This window comes from Cryptomeria japonica, chromosome 4 (genome assembly GCF_030272615.1).
Source record: "Cryptomeria japonica chromosome 4, Sugi_1.0, whole genome shotgun sequence".
NCBI classification, from domain to species: domain Eukaryota; kingdom Viridiplantae; phylum Streptophyta; class Pinopsida; order Cupressales; family Cupressaceae; genus Cryptomeria; species Cryptomeria japonica.
In genome coordinates this window covers 86,576,523-86,598,752 of record NC_081408.1, presented here as the reverse complement: position 1 = coordinate 86,598,752, position 22,230 = coordinate 86,576,523, and the positions used below count along the sequence as shown (strand labels likewise).

Sequence of the window (22,230 nt, the reverse complement as noted above, 5' to 3'; positions counted from 1 at the left end):
CCTTAAATGCTCTGCAATTACACTTTTCTCTCAAGGCAGTGCTCACATAAGTGGGTTTCTTCTTGAGAAATGGTATCTGTCAATACACAGTATTAGATAGTACTGAAAGCTTCTTGTGGGGTGAATTTAGTGTGTGATAAGAAGATAAAAATATAGTATTTTCCATTCACAGTGTGAATTGAACTAAAAAATAGAGTACCAATTTGTGAATACATGTACAAAAATTGATAAAATGGAGTAGGGGAGACAGGCTGGAGTGGGGTCATGGCTTCAGGGGTTGCTCCTCCATCCATTCCCTTTGTTCTATGTGTTGCACACTAGACATTTGCCATATTGAAAAAGGTATTTATTCATATAATTTGCTTTCACACAAGGTTTACATGCACAACACTGCAAAATCGGTTACACGCCTTTCTAAATGCATTGTTGGGTTCATAACTACAGTACATCGTTTTCCTAACTTCTGCCACCACACCTCAGGAATCATAACTTCTTTCTTCTCAAAATACTGAAAGCAAGCCCCTGACAACCTACAGCCAAAAATAGAATCCAATGAGAGATTGACAAAAATTAATTGATCAGTATTTTACATGGAAAACTTGCAGTTTAAACCGCTAAACTTAAAAATAGAAAACAAATCTTTAAAAAAATTGAATTCTGATTGCATGTCATAGAGTCAATTAATCACTGTTTAAGAGAATGGCCTATGCTATAGTTCCATGCATGACAGGATCTGACAAGAGCTTCATTGTAATGAAATTCCTATTTAAGTGTTGGCAATGTAAATGTAAATTTGGAATAATGTATAGACATCAATCATAGCATAATCAAAACTTCTTTTTTTTAAATACATTGTTCAAAAAATACTCAAGACACACCTGCGTGTCTTATTTAAATGTTATGTAAATTAGAGTTATTTTAATTAGTGCTCCAAAATGAAGAGTCGAACTGGATGTGAATGATTCGTAAAATAGATAAAAGTGAATAAAATTTAAATTCGGATTTTTAAAAATTGCACGATCACTCTTACATTACATCATGTATAAATGCAAGCTGCAACTCATATATATACCAAAGTAGTTAGTACAAAGGGAAGCTGCAAGGGGAAAAGAAATTATTTTCCTGTTTGAACAGCGAGTACAGCAGGAGAAGTTGCACCATTACATGACCCGTCAAAGGAAGGACACAGTATGTAAGATCTGAGCAACCGAATAGGGTTTTTGTTATCCAATCTGCAAGAATTCTGATGCTGATGGTGTAAAATTGACCAATTATAGTGCGTTTGCCGGGAGTCGAACCCGGGTCTATTGCTTGGAAGGCAATTATCCTAACCGTTGGACTACAAACGCTATTTAATTTCCATAACCTACAGGTCCCAGGAACCAAACCTGGCTCTCACACAAAGTTGGTAATGGTTTAGCACGTTATTTGTATAGATTATCAAAAAAGAACAATATCTAACAACAATTAGGGGTGGTGGCGCAGTTGGCTAGCGCTTATGTCTCATAGCTACGTTGAGTAACCCTGAGGTCGAGAGTTCGAGCCTCTCTCACCCCATTAATGTTTTGCTTACTTTATTTTAGCAGAGTATTGTGTTGCTAAGTTTCCGATCGATGCACTTCCCCTCTGTTATTACTCTTGCCAAAAAAATAAAAAGACAGAATCGCAATATTCTACGTCTGAATAAAAAAATTGGGAAATACCATATTTAACAAGGACGAGATTCACATCTGTCTATTTAACTAGCATACTTATATTTTAAAAAATCTAAGTAAATCTAATTTTAAGTCTAACACTAATCTTAACCCTTATCTAATATTAAATCTAACCCCAATTGAATCTAAACACTAATCTTATTTAAAAAATAATGTAACATTGATCTCCCAATGCTAATTCATCTCTAACGCTAATCCTATCTTTAATTCTAATTCTAAACCTAACCTTAAACCTAATTTAACATTAAATCTAACCCTCATTGACCCCTAATGCTAAACCTATTTAAACCCTAATCTAACATTAACCCTAACCATAGTTAATCTATAACCTTAACCCTATTTAAACCCTAACCATATATTAACCCCACCTCAAATATTTTTCTTATAACCATAATTTTACCCTAACCCTAATTGAGCCCTAGCCTAACTCTTATTGAACCCTAATCTAACATTAACCCTAACCCTAACCTTACTAACCTAATATTAACCCTAATAATATTCAAACCATAATCATAATTAAACCTTAATCCTAACCTTATTTTAACCCTAACCCCAACTTGAAGATTTCTCTTAAAACCCTAATTGAACCCTAACCCTAATTAAAGCTCTTATTTCTAATTCTAATTCTAACCTTAACAATTATTGAACACTAACCTTAAGTAATCTTAGCCCTAACCCATTGATACCTCACCCTAATTTAACAATAATCCAAATCCTATCTCTAATTCTTATTCTAACCCTAACTTACATTGAATCTAACCCTAATTTAACCATAATGCTTACATTGTTTAAACCCCTAGCTTGACATTAATCTTAACCCCAATTTAACCCTAACTCTAATTTTAGCTATAGCCCAAATTAAACCCCAACCATATTCCTAATTCAAACCTTATCATAAAATAAAAAAATTCTCCTTATTAAATCCTAATCTAGCATTTACCTTAATCCTAATTGAATCCTAACCTTAACCTTACCCCGAATCTAATAGTCACTCTAATCCTATTCAAACTTTATTTGTAATATAACCCTAGAACCCCAATCCTAACCCTAACTCAAAGATTTCTTCTATAATCCTAATTGATACCTAATTCTATTTAACCCCAGCGTAACCTAACCTTAACCCTAACACTAACCCTAATTGTAATGACAATCCTTATTCTATTTTTAATCTTAATTAAACCTAAACTTAACCCTAGTGCAACCTTAATTCTAATTGTAACCTTGATACCAAAGTTTATTCTATAACTTTAACACTAACCCTAACCCTAACCTAATGATGTAAGGCATTAATTATAACAAGTTTAACAAATGTATTTTTGTATTAAGTATCATAGAACAACATTACAAAATTCAAAAGTCTTGGCTGGACCATATCATGTGTCCATTACATACAGGTTATGGATGAAGCATAGGAATAATAAAGAATATAACCCAAAATTTACAAAAATACAATATTGGAGGTCCCATATATGCAGTATATCATAAAAGAAATAGAGTTTAACAAATGTATTGCTAACCATAACCCTAATTTAACCCTAACATTAACCTTAACTCTAAATGAACCTCCACAAGAACCCCGAGTCTAAACTTGACCCTGGCCCTTGAAGCTTTCTCCTAGAATCTTAATCCTAACCCTAACTAAACCCCAACCCCAACCACAACCTTGACCTTGACCTCAAGATTTATCCTAGAACACACTAACTCAACACTAACCATAACCTTTATCAAGGCCCCTAATTAAACCCTCTCTAACTTAAACCCTAACCCTAACCCTAATTTAACTCAAACTCTAATCCTAGCCCAACACATGCAAGACTTTAAAATAATAAGGGTTTGAGTTAGTATTATGATTGGGGATATAACATTATGCTTAAGGCCATAACTCTAATTTTTTTATCCTAACCTTAACGCTAACCCTAATTCTAATTTAAACTCTATATGTATTCTAATTCTAATAGATTAAATATGACCCTTATATTATTAACCCTAATACTAACAAAGTAACCTTGATTAAAATCCAACCTTGGTCTTGACTCTAACCTTGATTAACCTTAATTTATTTTGTTTTGAACAAAAAATATTTTCATTTATATTAATTTAGTTAGTAACATATAAATGGTTTTTAATTTGTCTAAATTTTTAATTAAAAATTATATATTATATTTAAAATATTTGCCTATACATTTAACTCGATTATTTGAATTTAGTGTTTATAATTTTGAAACATCAAAGTTGTTATTGATTTTTCTCAATATAAAGAAAGAAAATGTGATTTAAAATGCTATACTATTTCTGAAATATCTATGTATGCATGTAACATTCATTTTTTGAATTTAGTAACATGATATTTTTATTTTTAAAAGTCAGAAACATATAAATGGTTTTGGATTTGGCTAAATTGAAAATTAAAAGTTATATATTATATTTCAAATATTTGTGTATCCATTTAACTCGATTATTTGAATTTAGAAACATTATGCTTTTATATTTATAATTTTGAAACATCAAAGTTGTTATTGATTTTTCTAAATTGGAAGTTAAGGTTTTTTTTGTTTATAAGGCAATGGTGCAGAACTATGTTGTGTTGTATGGAGACTAAATGTTAAGCATTATGTTAATATAATATAAGCAATCTTAATATAAACTTGTGTTTTTTTTCAATTCCAAAAAACCATTCTAATTGTAAAAACCTATAAAAGATAGCCTATAGAGGTCATAGTTTAACCAAAATAAACTCTAAAAGAAATTTATTTATCTAATTGACATAAAATATTCATTTTTTTATTTGTAATTGAAAAAAAAATCTATTTTAAGAATTAAATGTATTAAGACATAAATCAATTGAAAGTAAAAAAAATAATTTATTAAATGAAAAAAATATTATATTTTATTAGTCTTTTTTAAATTAAAAAAATATTATATTTTAAGAATTAAATGTTAGATTTTTATATTCAAAATTTAAAAAACTATATAGAAAAGGAAAGAACAAAATATTTGTACAACTAATTACAAATATCTATGGCCTTCGACCATTCAATAACACCATTAGATATTATCTTTAATGATCAATATAAAACTCCACCAAATGGTAGAGAATGGAATGATTTTTCTAGCTTACCAATTTTTTCATGGCCCTAAATGAATTAGACACAAACAATTTCTTCCCTCAATAAAATCATCATTGTTTCTTTATCTCTATTCAAATGAATACATTGCGCATTTTGTTGAAAAAAATCATATCCAAACATTTTAGGTAGAGATTTTAAGCATTTTACAATATGAACAACGATTTCTAGCAACCGTTTTGTAGCTAATATTCCTCAATCCATGTTACTTTTTGTATCTCGGTCTTCCATTAATCTTGAAGAAATGGGTTTTTTCGATAATGAATCATCTTTTCCATTAGGTTATCCCAAGTCCAATGAGATTGAAGATGGGTCATTTTGCAAACAGGAAAAGAAGAGTGAGAAAGAAACCAAATTTCTAATTCTTACGAAAGTAGTGACTAAATCCATATACTTAGGCATGGCCTTCTTTAATCAAGATTTCAAATAATTTGTGCTCAGCCATGCATGCAATTGCTTTGATTGATATTTCATCTATTTTTCTCATTTATGAAAACTCCGATCTTTACTGGAAACACCTCTAAGTTAAGCCCATAAAAGTTAAAAAATCATTTTATCTAAAGATAATAGCAAAAAGAAAAAAAGCATGATTATGATCATAAGGCATGTATTCAACCCAACTTCTAAGGACAGCCAAGCAAAGAAAGCTCATAACAATTTTCAAAATAAAAATAACAAAAACTCCATTTAGAGAAGAGAAATGAAAACTCAAATCACAAGGTCGAATAGCTTCCAAGGAGCAGAGAAAAGGTTCAGAATCATTTACCCTGCTATTCTTTATTATTCCCAAAGTATTTTTGTCCACCAAATCAACATTCAAAACCTAAGTGGAAAGACTTAAGAAACAAATCCTAATTGCTATTCTTTATTATTGTCAAAGTATTTTTGTCCACCAAATCAAATTTCAAATCCTGTCAAAATATTTAAGAAACAAATCCTAATTGCCATATTAAAATGATAAAAGTTAAGTATAGAGATTACAAATTACTAGGTAAATTTCCAAATCTTTTTTTTTGTTATCCCAAGAGTCAGGTAAAGTCACCACTAAGAACCGCACAAATTTGGAAATTTGAAAGCACAAATGGCTCAAACATTCCTAATCGGATTTTTTGCTTTCTTCAGTTGCTTATTATGGTTGCATTAAGTTTATTAAAATCATAAATTAAAAATAAATCAAATCCAATGTGAAATTTCAAATCCATTTTTTTCTTTATGAAGTGAAAATTAGAAAAAATTCAAATCCAATATGAAATCAAATGCTATAAATATAAACATACCTATATTTCTACTTTCTTTATTATTAATTCTTTATTTTTATTTTTACATGGAATTGAAATTAGAAATAAAAAATATAGATAATTTTTTTTTTAATTGACAAATCAGTTGACGATCAAATGCACATCAAGTTAAATGACTTTCATTTTTATTGACGGAGAATCTCACATTTGTCTGTGAGCCTAATACACCTCTCAGTGTAATTAAATGAATACTTAGTATTTATTTGATTATGTAATTATGTTCTTCTATTAATTAAACTAATATTTAATTAATTCATCTTAACCCTCTTTTGTTATTAATTTAAAAAATAAATCAATTTATTTGATTTAAATCATTAAAGCATGTTCTAACAATTAATTAAATAAATAAATCATATTTTTTTAATTAAAATATTCCTCTCACATTTGAATAAATTAATATTTATTTAAATCTCTAAAAGATCATCCCTCCCATTTAAATAAATAAATATTTATTTAAAATCCTAAAACCTTCACCTACTTGTACTTTATAGAAAATGCAAGTTGCACACTAACCCTTCTCCTAATCATGTGTAAAACCCTATTATTAGCCTAATACCCCTTTGAGTGTTTGCACATTCCTAAACTAAGGGATTAGTGAAGAGTCACTTCTCAAAAATATCTAAGGCCCTGACAAAGTATTGAAGGCCTTCTCTCTTCCACAAGTTAATCCACATGCATCTCTGACCAACCTAACTCACCTTTAACCATTGTACATTCCCCCAACCCTTGGTTTAAGGCTTATCCCTTAACCTAACCATCCATGGTAACCCTAAAGTCCCCTCAATCCTTAAAGGCTTTGACCAATCTAACCCTTCAACCCTTGCACATTCCTTTACCCCTTGGATAAAAGTTTTATCCATTAACCTAGCCACCCATGGTAACCATCATGTCTCCTCAAGAATTTAATGCTTTGTCCCTCTCTTCTCAAGCCTTCCCTTGTTGACATTTGTCAACATGTGATTGACTTGAAGGGGAGCATATGGACTAAGGATCACCACTTCCTTAGGAAATCCTAACCCTTCCTCAATTAACTCAATCTCAACCCTTCATTTGTCCATTTCCTCTACAAATAGGACTCACTCCTTCATTTTTAAGGGTCACAAACAAGAGGAGAGTTATCCATGCATTTTTATTTTGCAGAAATTTTGAATGATTTATTTGATGTTTTAGCTCTTCCACTAGTTGGAGTTGCTAGTGTAGACGTATAAAAATGACCATATTTCATTCCATAGAGCTCCATTTTTCACATATTGAGTTCTATCGACCCGCTTTTCCCGTATACAGCTAGTTTCCATTAACACTTCATTTGCAAGGTTTGTCCACACTTGACATAATCAATCATCTCTCATCCTCCATTTGGCTTCCTTTTTGTGTTAAGTGCTCAAACTGAGGGCATATTTGACATAACAACATGATCTTGGAGAGAAAGAGGACAAGGAAGAGCTAACACATAGGGTGCATCATGGGGAAGTTTTGTATTCATTTCATTTTGTTTATTTCCTACTTTCTTGTTTTCTAAATCTTCCTTAATAATGCTTTTAAATGGTTTTAGTTTCATGTTGATGACTAATCTCGACTAGCCATTTTATTGTGTTTCACTATTGATTTGGTAATTTCCATAGAGTTTGTCATCAGTGGTGTTTGAAGCTTTTGTTTTGTGTTGGTCTCATTCTGCAACTTCTTAATTGCATTTTATTATGTATTTTTTTTTTCAATTAAAAAAAGTTGAAACTTAGATTTTTTAATAGATTGTTCACAATATAATGTTTACTATTGAAGATTCAAGATGTATTCTCGTAGTTTTAATTGTGGGATTCACAATATCGAAGTTTAATTAGTAATTTAATTGTTGATATGGTATATATTTTATAGGAGCCAATTTTTATTTTAGAGCTTGTATGTTTAATGAATGACACATTTAGTAAAATGTTATGAAGTTTAATATGTTGATATAAACATCTACATCTAAAATTGAATGGTTGTGTTTTTTTTTTCATATGTTTGATTCAAACAAGACGTTTATAGGAATGAATTTGTTTTCTAATAGAGTACTCTTAATAAGTAATTTTTCTTTCACCCTTGTTTATAAGTAATTTCCATAATTAAACATTAAAATTGAATAAATTTCAAGATATTACATCAGAGTTTAAGGTACAAAGGATTTTTTTTTTCAATTCGAGTTACAATTCAAAAGTGAGACTTTATTAGTCAAACACTTTAATAAAGAGACCACAAAGTCATTATTACATCATATACATTGCTGACCATAAGGTCAAATACATAAAATCATAAGAAAAATGATACTATAAAATCTCTCTCTAGCCATGGCAGACTCCTCTCCATTTGTTTCTCTGAGACGAACATATGGCCCAAGTGCATTTTCCACCCAATCATGAAGCATGTGCTTCTCCGGTTCTCTTAGATTACAAAGAGAACTTGACCCTTACACGAAGCTCTTAGCAAACTGAAACCTATAGGCGGGATGAAATCCTAGTGCAGCATGAAAATATCTAAGATATGATATCACATAATGTAATGTTTGATTTCTTTCCATTCACAATGAATCCAATGCATAGTAGGTCCAGATTGAACCGTTAAAAATTCAATTTTATCATTCAAGCAAGTTTGGACCCTGAAACAACACAATACAACTCCAAAATCTCCATTGTATTAGATATGTCCTTAAAAGTTTATAAAAATAATAGACTGTCATTAGCATATTAATGTGAATTAGTTACAAAAACATCATACATAATCAAAATTCCTTAAATCAAATTCATTTTATTAGCATATTGGAGCATATATCACAAGACATCAACCGTAAGGGCATAAAGGTAGGGAGGTAAGGGGCAACATTGTCATATGGACATTTGTAATAACAATGAATCTATTATCATATTATTAATGATAATTTAAGCATTAGCATCTTGGAACCAGTGAAATTTTTAGTGGCTAATATTCGCCAATTGGCTATTTTATGAAATTTGGGAATCAAATTTGGCTAATAAATTCAACTTTTAAGGTGACCTGAATTGCCACATTTTTACAAATTTTTATATTAGTGTTATTTAAATTGTTAGTGAATCTATTTTATTAAATTTTTTAACTCAAAGATTTGCCACATTATTCGATATATGATTGGATCAAATTCGCCAATATTTTATAATTTATTGTAGAAATCTAAATTAATTCACCAATAATATATCATAATTATTAGTTACTTTAGGGTTATATCAACAATATTTAGTTGCCACCATATATTTTAAATATAATCTAATGACCTTCATTGTATTCCATGATGTAAATTGTACCTACAAGTTGTAATGCTTTTGGGGTTTGAAATTGGTTTTGAATTATTGACCTGAATGAATATCAATGGTCTAAAGAAATTTTTGGCCCCATGATTATTACAAATTTTTAGTACATTTTATGGAGCACAAAATACAAAGACAACTATTACATTATTTTAAGTTAATGGTAGAAACTAAATAGACTAGAGCCTACCCCTTTAACTCATTAATGATTTCCACCTTAGGCCTTTACATTTTTATTAAAAAAAAAAAATTAAATGAAAGGATTTACGATAGTAATAAATGCATACTCTTATTATTTTCCAAGTCACCTAAAATTTCTTCAAAAAAGATTGATATAAAAAAAATTCGCCAATAAAATTATTTTTTTTCTTTAGAAAAAGGAAAGATTCACCAATTAAAATTATTATTATTTTTTTTAAAATTAAAATGTTCGCCAAGATTTTATACAATTTTTTGATAGGGGGTTTCTTAAAGTTTTCACTGCTCAGAACAAAATTTGAACAAGAGCTTGAAAATTAGGTCCAAAGCCCAACCATTGAAGCATTTTAAGAATGAAACTCCAACAAATCTTGTCATAAGCCTTATCAAAATCAAGTTTGATCAAAATAGCTTTTTGACCTATTTTTTGAGCCCATTCGCAAGTATCCCATGGCAACATGAGATTATCAAGAATAAATCTACTAGCAACGAATCTAATATGCTCAACACTAACAATTTATTTCACTACTGGTTTGAACCTATAAGCCAAAGCCTTAGCTATGATTTTATAAGATGTATTAAGTAATGTGATAGGACGCCAACCGGATATGGTGCCTTCTTTTTTTTCCTTTGGGAAGTAATCTAATTTAATAGTAGGACCCAATGACCCTTTCTCAAAGGCCTCTAGATAAAAATAATAAAAATCCTCCTTAATGTCTTGCTACATAGCTTTGTAGAATTCCATAGGAAGCCCATTGCTACCCAGTTTTTTGTTATGGGTCATTGAAAAAAGAGCATTTTCTAGCTCTTCTAAATTTAGAATTCGATCTAGGTAGATACTATAATCAAAATCTATTATGTTAGGAATGTAATCTTTGAGTGAATCTTCTAGATTTTGTTGAATATGTTGCCAATAATCATCCTTAAACAAATTCTCATAGAATCATTCAAACACATTACTTATTACAAAAGGATTGGATTGAATAACTTCAAATTAATCCCTTATTGTATCAATTCTTTCTTTTTTTATGTTTGTAGTTGAGATAACCAAAAAAGTATTTAGTGCCTTTATTCCCCTCTCTTATCCAATGAAGTCTAGATTTGACTTTTGCCCCTTGTCCTTTATAATTGTCTAACTTGCGTAAATAGTTATACTTATTTTATAGTTTAAATAATTATAAAAATTTAATTTATCTTTCTTTCTATTGGTTTATATTGCAAATAGTAAATGCCAAATTTATTTTTTTTCAAATTACATATATTAATGCATTAGATTAAATTTCAAACTATATAAGATTCCACTCCTTTTGATTGATTTTGACATATGCAATAGTGGACCTGTCATGTCCACTTTATTAATTAATAGAGTAGACTTTAGCCCCAATCTTATAATTAGAAGATAGATTTATATTTATATATTTTGACTCAATGTCTTAAAAATTTAATCTATATACTTGATAAAAATATATCTTTCTTTCTTTTATAATTTTACTAATATTTATCTCATGAAACTGCTATTTAAACGTGTAGACATGTAAAAATTGTCCTCTTCAATCGACCTCAATTTTTCCATTAATTAGGTGAATCCATTATTATATAATATTATCCCTTCTTTATTATATTAATATCCATTATTCTAATAGTATATCCATTTATCCATTATCTCATTTAATCCATTAAATAAATATATATTTCATTATTATCATTTATCCATTCAATTTATTTAAAATAAAATAACCTTAATTAACACTCATTACCACTTACCATTTCCCATTACCACCTATCTTATCTCTTTACCACCACTGATTCCTCCTATACCACTAGTCTCTCATTATCCCATATTCATCTTGATGCATGATTTCTCCTTGAGGACAACTATTTAAACCCAGACCCCTCTCTCATTTCAATCTGTCTAGCAAATTAGTTCACTCATAGCATCTTGCATATTCTCTCTCTCTCTCTCTCTCTCTCTCTCCTCTCTCTCTCTCTCTCTCTCTCTCTCTCTCTCTCTCTCTCTCTCTCTCTCTCTCTCTCTCTCTCTCTCTCTCTCTCTCTCTCTCTCTCTCTCTCTCTCTCTCTCTCTCTCTCTCTCTCTCTCTCTCTCACACACACACACACATTTCATAAACTTCGTTCTCCATAGCTTCTTGTGCATAGCACGCTCTGAGAGCAAAAATATTAAAACACAAGACCATGGTTGATAGGAGGGCAATGGAGTAGGAAATCCATTTGCATGCATGTGTGTTTTATTTAGTCATTTTATTTTGCAAGTGTGTTTCAACAAAATTTAGTTCTTCTCGTATACTGCTAAAGCCTTTTATTGATGTTATACTTATGCAAATTATAAAAATATCATTTATCTTTCTTTCTATTGGTTCATATTGCAAACAAGAAGTGAAAAATTCTTTTTTTTCTTTTCTGAAATTACATATTTTCATGCATTAGATTAAATGTCAAACTATATTAAATTTTTAAATGACATATTGCATAGTCATTGATTTTGACATATACAATAGTGGACAATGTACACTTTTAATAGAGTAGACTTTAGCCCCAATCTTATAATTAAAAGATGTATTTATATTTAGATGTTTTATCTAAATGTATTTTTATATTTTTTATTTGTTTATTTATATTTTCATAAATGGATATTAAATATTTTAATATATATTTATTAATACATTGATATTAATATGTTTTATATTTCTTATTCAAATTTCAAAATATAATCTATATACTTGGTAAAATAAAATATATGTTTCTTATTTTTATAATTTTACTAATATTTTATTGTATAGAATTTCAGACTTTTTAAGTTTTTCTTATATATTGCTAAAGATTTTTAGTGATGTTATACTTACGCATTCATTTGATATAATTATTTCTATCAACTTAGTCATTCATCACATATATTAAATTTCAAGCTATATTAAATTTCATAGACATTAAGTTTCCACAATCCAATGAGATATTGCTCAACTATTTTCTGGATTCGATTGTGTAAAAAAAAAAATTGATGCCAATTTTTTTTTTACACAATCGATTCTAGAAATAGTTGAGCAACATATTAAATTTTCTAATGATTTCCATATGCAATAGTGGACATTTCATGTCCACTTTTAAAAGAATTATAGATTTGTTTTGAAGTTAAAGAGTTTACATTCTTTTATTGAAGTTAGAGCGTTTACTCTTTACACTCCTTCCCTATCTTTAACTATATCTCTATCTCTCTCCTTCCCTCTCTTTATTACTACTTTATATCACCTTCATTATCTCTCACTCTTTCCCTCTCTACATCTCTCTCTACCTCTCTCTAAATATTACTTCATTTACCTTTATCTTTTTATCTCTCCATTCCCCCTCTCTCATCGTCTCCCTCCTTTTATCTTTATTTATCCCTCTCACTCTTTCTCTCCTTCCATATATCCCTCTATATATTTATGCTTCTTTCATACCCCTTTATCTTTCAATATATCTCCCTCTGTCTATATAAATTTCTTCTCTCCCTCTCTATCTATTAGCAGATAACTGGTTATAACGTAATTGGTTAGGCTAGTGGACCTTTTGGGATGTTGAATAATTAGGCAACATGTTTTTTTCTTGAAAGATAGTGGATTGGAGTGGGCGGGAGGAGATAGTTGGGAGGGAGAGGGAGATACTTATTAACGTCGTCACAACTAGAATTGTGAATCATGCTGAAATCGAATGCCAGAACAAGAGGTCAGTAAGGTAATCTCTTAAACTATATCTCCCTCCCCCCTCTCTCTCTCTATGTTTGTGTTTGCATATTATTCTCCCTCTATATCTCTCTATCTCTATTTCTTTATATCATGTATTCTTTATCTCTCCCTCTACCTCTCTCTCTATCTTTTATCTCCCTCTTTTTCTCTCACTTTATCCTCTACCTCTATATTTCTCCCTCTCTGTCCCTCTTCCAAGACCTCTGTATCTATAAAAAATTTCCTCTCTATATATTTATATCATTATAACTTTATCTTTGTACCCTTATGTATCCCTTTCTCTACCTATGTATATCACTTCTTATCCCTATCTTTATCTGTCTACCTTTCCCTATCTGTTTCTCTCCTTCCCTATCCTATTTATATTTATCTATTCCATCTCTCTCTCTCTCTCTCTCTCTCTCTCTCTCTCTCTCTCTCTCTCTCTCTCTCTCTCTCTCTCTCTCTCTCTCTCTCTCTCTCCTCTCTCTCTCTCTCTCTCTCTCTCTCTCTCTCTCTCTCTCTCTCTGTACATACATACATATATATATATATATATCTTCCTCTCTATTTCTCCTTTCTATCCCTGTCTATTCCTAGCCTGATCCTATTAGTAATGGAGCCCAATTATCTTTCTATTTCAAAGGTTTTGCTAAATGACCTACCAACTGACCTCATGTACCTCACAAATGTATGCGATAATAGACCAAAAAAATTCAAAAATAATAGAGGTTACGCACCTCTTTGGTGTACCCATTGCACACCAAGGTGAAATTGCTAGTCATAAATGAATATAATATATTTCAATAGATATTTATTAATACATTGATATCAATATATTTAATATTTCGTAATTATATTTAAAAATCTCATCCATATACTTGATAAAAAAAAATATGTTTCTTATTTTTATATTTTAGTAATATTTACTTCTCATGAAACTACTTTTTAGATAATTATTTGTATAAAATTTCAAACTTTTATAATTCTTCTTGTATATTGCTAAAGCTTTCTAATATATAACTACATCTTTTGTCCACTAAATTCTTCTATTATTAAATCTTTAAACTAATCTAAATGCATCTCTTATTTTAATTGCTCGAGTATTTTCTAACATCTTTAAGAAATTATTAAATACTTTGTTTTTAACTTTTATAATTCTTCTTGTATATTGCTAAAGCTTTCTAATATATAACTACATCTTTTGTCCACTAAATTCTTCTATTATTAAATCTTTAAACTAATCTAAATGCATCTCTTATTTTAATTGCTCTAGTATTTTCTAACATCTTTAAGAAATTATTAAATACTTTGTTTTTATTCTTTTAAAATCTAAAATCTTAATACTATAAAGTGAAATTAAAATGCATTGTCTTTTCTTTTTGCCTTTTATTTTATAAGAGTATTGTTACATGACAAATTTAAGGAACTCTATGAAAATCAAGTGATCTTATAGAATTTTAAATTTTAGTAAGCAAATGTAAAAAAAACATAGAAGTCATTTACTAATTCTACATGATTAAAAAAATTTAAATTGGGGAAAGAAAATTATCAATTTGAAAAAAAAAGCCTTTCTTTAAGGGTAAGATTTTACTTAACCTGAAAGCATTTTTTTCTTATCCTATGAAACCTATTACTCTATTTAAAAAACATCCTAAAATCTTATATACCACTTTCTAAACTCTTGCATTTTACTTTATTCATTTATCTTTTATTCATTAAAATTGAAAATTAAATTAAAATTATTATTATGTCTATAAATAATCATAAATTAATAAAATTAGAAATTTAATTTAATTAAAAACAAAAAAAATTAATTCTTTAAAAAATATTTGTATTATAAATAAAATTGTAAAATGAAAATATTATGAATTGTAAATTATCTAAATTATTGTGATGTCTAAGAATTCTTGATTTAATAGTAAAACTTAAAAATCTAAACGAAATCATTAGAATTTAATATTAACTACAATATAATAATATAATAATTTTTAAGTGGAATAATGAACAACTATGATATCTTTAGACCTACTTTAATTATATTCATCTAAAAATATGTATGCTAGTTAGGGGAAGAGCACTAGTTACTATCCATGTTCTAATAAAGGTTCACTCCTTGTGCCCATTTTTTAGCATTTTGGACCATAATTGGTCCATTTGTGCACCTTTATCAATACCCATAACACAAGACTATTGGGGCATTTGTGCATAAGCATTGGCAATTTTAAATGCATGGTTATTGGGACATCTTTAAGCAGGTATATGGTCAAAAAGTACACATTTCAAAGTGTCACCCAATACTTACTTAAAGATGTTCTAATAACTATTGTTCAAAATTGTTAGTACTTGTGGATACATGTTCCAGTAGTGGTGCACAAATGTCCAAGTAGTGGTGCACAAATGGATCAATTATGGATTATAAAAGCTAAAAAATGATCAGCTATTGATACATGTGAAACTTATTAATGAACCTATTATTATCATTTTTCTGACTTCCTTAAAATTAATAATTGAAAAATTGAATATACAAGAAATGATATTAATGATTAGAAAGTGATACACTATGATGGTCTTACCCTGTCCTCTCCCAAAAAAAAAAATTGTGATTGTCCTCCATTATATTGTTCATGCACGTTGCCTCCTTACCCAGCTCTTGCGTCTTCCACATGTTTTCTTGTTCCCGATGCTCCACATCTTTCTGCCTTTATTCCACAAACTAATAAGAACCACTCGACTTATGCAAATCAGTCATTTCTTGTCTCCATCATTGACTTCCTCTTCTATCACAAACACCAAGCACTTTCCCTCCTACACCACCAAGTCCATCTTGATACAACTTTGATTGCTTGTATTACATTGTTTCTCATTTTTCAGCTCAATCTACTTCCATGGCATCTACTTCTACTATTGTTGATCGATCGGAGAGGGAGTCAGCAAACACTTCTCAAGAAGCTACACCCTCTCGATCTGTAAAATCATCATTCCCCAGTTTGTGTTCATCCTGCTTTGAGTGGGTATCTTCCTTTATTTCATGGCGCTCAGTTCAATCCAGATCCATGGCATCTACTTCTACCACTGCTTGTATACCAGAGAATGAGGTCGTGAGTGCTTTTGAAGGAATCACGCCATCTGATGCTTTTAAGGGTGTAGCACCATCTGCATTTGCTTCTACCACTGATCTTATGCCAGAGAATGAGGTTTTGGATGCTTTTGAGGTATCAACAATAACTGCAACTACTTCTACCACTGATCTTATACAAGAGAACAAGGTTATGGGTGCATTTGAGGTAATTGCACCATCTGCATCTACTTCTATCACTGATCTTACATTAGAGAATGTGTTTATGGAATCACACCATTTGTATCTACTTCTACCACTAATCTTATATCAAAAAATGAAGTTATTGGTGCTTTTGAGGTAATCACACCATCTGTGTTTATTTCTACTACTGAATTTATACAAAAAGAAAGGATATGGGAGTTGAATGGGGTTGTTGATTGTTTGGCTAAATGGGCTTCTGATCATATGTATGCTTGGAATATTGTGTAATTACTATGTTAGATCATTTATTCGACAGTGACAGATCTCTTTAAGCTCTTTAAGCTCCTTGGAAAGCAGCCTGTCCTTTTGTATCTTTTTTGTTCTTGAATAAATTTTTACCCATCTTTTAATTAAAAGATATTTAAATTTTAAAAATTTGAAATTAAAAGATATTTAAATTTTAAAAATTTGAAAATTGCATGAACTGCGACTCATATCTATACCAAAGTAGTTAGTATAAAGGGAAGATACCAAAATAAAAGAAATTATTTTCCTGTTTGAGCAGCAAGTACAGTAGGAGAAGTTGCAATTATTATAGGAACACTAAAACCCTGCAAGTATAGGAAGCAGGAGGGCATATTATAACAGGCCAGCTATACCAAATCTAACAACAGCCAAAATAGCGGCTCCTAAATCTTCGGAAGGAGAAATTTCGGATCTGAATTACCTAAAAGCCAATTAAAGGGAGCACACAGTACGTAAGATCTGAGCAACCGAATAGGGTTTTTGTTATCCAATCTGCAAGAACTCTGATGCTGATGGTGCATAAAAGCTTTCTCAAGCAAACTAGATGAGATAAGACATGGTGCGTTTGCCGGGAGTCGAACCCGGGTCTATTGCTTGGAAGGCAATTATCCTAACCGTTGGACTACAAACGCTGTTCATGGAACGCTTAATACTCACAACCCAGAGGTCCCAGAATCGAAACCTGGCTCTCACACAAAGTTGGTATTGGCTGAGGCTTTCGTTGATTTGTTTATTTGATATTTATTAAAAAACTGCATGATTTTTAGAGTTAATGATAAGAGTAATCATGTATTTATAGGAGGATAAAGAAATTCATTCAATGATTATCGTGGAAAGGTAGTATTTGATTTTTATTTAAATATAAATATGTATGTTTAGATCGATGAGTGTCAAATATGGAAAAACATGGAAGAGTGGATCTCAACTAAGATTTATCTATCAATAGTCTGTTTAAAATGCTTTAGCCAAAGCTAATTTAAATCAGTTGATGCTAGTTGATTGTATTTATTTTCTACTTACCATATCATAAAAATTGGGATTGCATGATCATATGTCATATGTTATCTAAATATTTTTATTTTGCATTAGGATTTCATCTCTCTTGTCGATTCTAGTTTGCTAGGTATCTCATTCAAGGGTCGAGAGCTCTCTGTACATTAAGAGCACTCAGGAAGCACGCTTTGTGGTTGGGTGGAAAAACAACTTGAACAACATTTTCATCTCATGATTGTATTTATTACTTCATCATTATTAACCTTACGATCTTAGATTTTCAAGTATTTGACCTACATGATCTTTTTGTTGTATATTGCCTCTTGATGAGATGAATATTGTAATTTAAACCATGATGTATATCGATCCTTATTTTATATTTATGGATATTATGAGAGAGTTTTAGAATTTAATTTTTTGGATGTCCATGTCTTTACAATTGGATGCACAAAAAGTGAATGGTTATTGGAACTATAATGGGTATTGGTGCTCTTCCCATATATATTGTATATTATATAACATTCAAGAAAAGGTAGTCCAAGAGAGATTTATTATGATGCTTGAAAGCCTTTCCTTTTCACATTACCTCAAAATATTAAATGCTCAAATTGTATAATCTTAATTTGCCTTGATTTTTCTTCTCGGGGCTCTTAATATAATGAAAGTTTATTAAAGCTTGACTATAATTTTTTTTAAATCTATATACATCTATGTGACCTCTCTTTACTTGAAACTATGAAATACAAACATTAATTGTAAGAAAATATGTATAGACTGTCAATTTCCCTATGACTCAAGTTTGGATTATGCGATTTAGATATCATGTCATAAATAATTCCAATCCATGATCCTTTGCATCATGTTAGGTAGATATCAAAAAAGTATATATTCAATTATGACAAAAGCTCTATAGTTCAAATTTAGGCAAAAAAGAGAAAGGAAAGGATATATATTAGAATTAATTGTGACAAATCAAAATATAGAATCTTTCCTATGTCCTCTTGAAGTTTGGTTGGCCACAAGTGAGGGGGTGATGAAACATAACAAATGAGGTTTGGTTGTCAAAAGCCTACTTAGCTAGCACATCCATTGTTTTATTATGTTCTCCACAAACATAATAATAGTCTATGTTCCTATGAAGCCTTCTTTTCCTTCTACATCCTAGATCTTCTACATGTAACTTATCAAAAATTCTGCAACTCTGGTTATCTTTTCTTCTTAAAACAGACTACTCAAGGTGTATACATTTAGGGTCTTAATATAGTTGATCCGAATATCCTTGTAGGCTCGACACACCCTAATGTAATGTCATTCTATCTCCACCATTCCTTAGTACAATATCTACATCTTCTATCTACCCACTTCTCTTTACGTATCATCCATCTTCCAGTTTAGCATCTAAATTGATGTGAGCTGAATCTTATCTGAACAATTAATATTTTTGCTTTTCATTTTATTTACATTTCTACGTAGTAGATGATCATGTATGAAATTGAAATGTTTGATACAATGATACAATGTTCCTTTTTCCTGGAAAATTATCCTCTCCACTTACGTTCTGTGAATTTTTCTTACAGGCACTTTTAATTTTCCTATTGTTATTTGAAGTAATTCAACTAACACTGAAATGGCAAAGTATGGCTAGCCTCATGCGGTGTTGAATCTTGACTGGTAGTTTCAATTCTCTTTCCTTTAATGTCTTTATAATACAGTCTTAAGCTATTCAGTGTCTATGGTTTCTTTTCCTGGTGTTGCAGTGCAATGGAGGAAGAGGGATATCAAAATAGTGGCAATGAGCCGTTGCATGTCCTAATGTTCCCCTGGTTAGCCCACGGTCTCATCTCTGCTTACGCAGAGCTCTCCATCAGGTTTGCACAGCAAGGCATTAAAGTTTCCTTGTTTTCAACGCCGCTAAATATAGCAAAGATCAAGCCCCTGTTTGCAAGCCGCCAGATCCCAAGCACTCAGCTATTGGAGCTACCGCTGCCAAAAGTAACGGGGCTTCCGCCAGAGATAGAGAACGTCTCAGACCTCCCAATGCATTTGACCCCTCTGTTTACTACAACATTCGATGGATTAGAAGCCCCCTTCGAAAAGCTTTGGCGGAGATTTGGTCGGACTGCGTGATCTTCGATTTCGTGCAGTGGTGGGCGGGAAGAGCCGCCACCAAATTTGGTCCAGCTTCTATCGCTTTCTCTTCATTTCGCGTCGCTCTTATCAGCTGGGAGCCCATGCTTTTTAAGCAGGGAAGAGATTGCTGAGGTGGCATTGGGATTGGAAGCCAGCTATCAGCCCTACTTGTGGGCCCTTGATGGCCATTCATTTTGGCTACCAGAGGGCTTTGTAGAGAGGGTTGATGGCCATTCATTTTGGCTACCAGAGGGCTTTGTAGAGAGGGTTGGGGAAGGGGGTGTGGTTGTTAGAGGATGGGTCCCACAGAGGGAGATACTAGCCCATCTTGGTATTTGGGGTTTTATGAGTCACTGTGGGTGGAACTCTATGATGGAAGGAATGAGCAATGGCTTGTTTTTTATAACTTCACCTATGCAGTTTGATCAGTGTTATAATGCGAGGTTAGTTGTAGAGGAATTAAAGATAGGGGTTGAAGTTGGACGAAGAAAGGATGGAGCATTTTTGAGGGAGGAGATTTGCAAGGCTGTGAGGATGATTATAGGGAATGAAGGCAAAGAGATGAGGGTCAAGTAAGAGAAAATGATCAAATGTTCAAGGATACAATATTGAAGGATGGAGGATCTCAAGATGAGTATATAACTCAATTTCTTAAGCTCATCAAGGCCAACACAAAACACAAGGCTTAAACAAAGCAAATAACTTTACCATTAAGTATTTGCTACTAATAAGAAGGTAGCCAAGTTGTCCATGTCATGTATTAGCATTCTCCCTCTTTATGAGTAATGTACCTCATGTGTGTCTTCTAAGAGAGTTTGACACAAGTACCTTGTGTGTTCAAACTAAAAAACTTTCAAGGTGGAATTCCAATCCACATATTTCTATTAAATAAAGGATTACCAACCACAAAAATAATTGAGCAAATAAGAATTGGAAATCTACTCCCCATCAAAAATTGCAAGAAGGAAGACACCACATACTTCAAATCACCACAACAACTTAAAGGGGTTCCTAAATCTCTCACAAGAGAGGCAATATAGACCCTCTTATAAATAAGAGCGAAAAGTAGAAATGTGAGACATCTTGACTCAAGGAGAAGCAATAGGCCAAAAGAAAGTACACTAGCACTTGCACCTCTAGAAGGTTCAAGGATAGCCTATAGAAAATTAAATATAAAATTTAAATAATATACAAGAATTTTATATATATATATATTAATCTAATATTTAATTAAATTTAAATAATGAATAAATTTATAAACAATTAATAATATAATAAAAATTAAAAGTAATAATTCACCTCGTGATTTAGCACTTCAATTTATGAATTATAATCAAAACTTTCCTTCCATTCATTCTTCATCATTTTCGGAATTTAATTTTTGTCTCATATCAATGCATGGAATGATCAGATTTGCCCATGACAATTATTTTCTAGGTTTTTTTTTTTATCAATGATAATAGCTATTATTTTCTAGAAGTTGATCAGCAAATTAAGTGTTTAAATTTTAGAAATTGAAATGGTAAATTACAATAACTTTAATAACATAATAGAAATTTAAAAATTAAACCTAAAGTATAATAACTTTGTTACCTGAAAATGGTTCTAGGCGTTTGTTACCTGAAAATGGTTCTAGGCGTGATTGTGGATAGCGAGATTTATGGAGTTTAATCTATTTTTTAATTATGAACAAAAATATTAAAAGTAAAAATATCTTTCCGCTAATATATTAGTGGAAAAATATTAAATGCAAAAATGTTTTGAGATGGAGACAATTGAGCTGGGCGATGCAAGATTACTGCCTATATTCTGTGGATAAAAAATTATCCCACTTCTTGTTTTCAAAGCTTACTTGAAGCTCAGTCAGTCTCACTTTATCGGCCCTGTACAACCATGCGGCTCAATAAATTCGTCAGCTATGGCGTAAATTCAGATGCGATGTGAAATAGTGAATAAAAAACAAGGGAGTTGAAAGATGGTTTAACGTGTCCAGAAATCTATTTTATCTGAAATAAAATTTAATTGAAGATTTGAAGATAAACAAAGTCTACAAAGAGGAAGTAGGGAGCTTCCAAGACGATAGATCAGACCATATGCGGAGGATCCTAAGAGTAATAGACCTCCTTGCAAGGAAGTGAGAAGCAAATGTTCACGTGAATATGGTTTCAGG

General features: G+C 30.9%; 2 non-coding genes across 2 annotated transcripts; both read right to left on the bottom strand.

The window, feature by feature from the left end:
- Window positions 1-1,277: 1,277 nt before the first annotated feature.
- Window positions 1,278-1,349, bottom strand: TRNAG-UCC (transfer RNA glycine (anticodon UCC)). Its single transcript has one exon. It is a non-coding gene; the product is annotated as a tRNA-Gly (tRNA).
- Window positions 1,350-17,497: 16,148 nt separating this feature from the next.
- On the bottom strand, window positions 17,498-17,569 carry TRNAG-UCC (transfer RNA glycine (anticodon UCC)). The gene has a single exon. It is a non-coding gene; the product is annotated as a tRNA-Gly (tRNA).
- Between the last annotated feature and the right edge of the window lie 4,661 nt (window positions 17,570-22,230).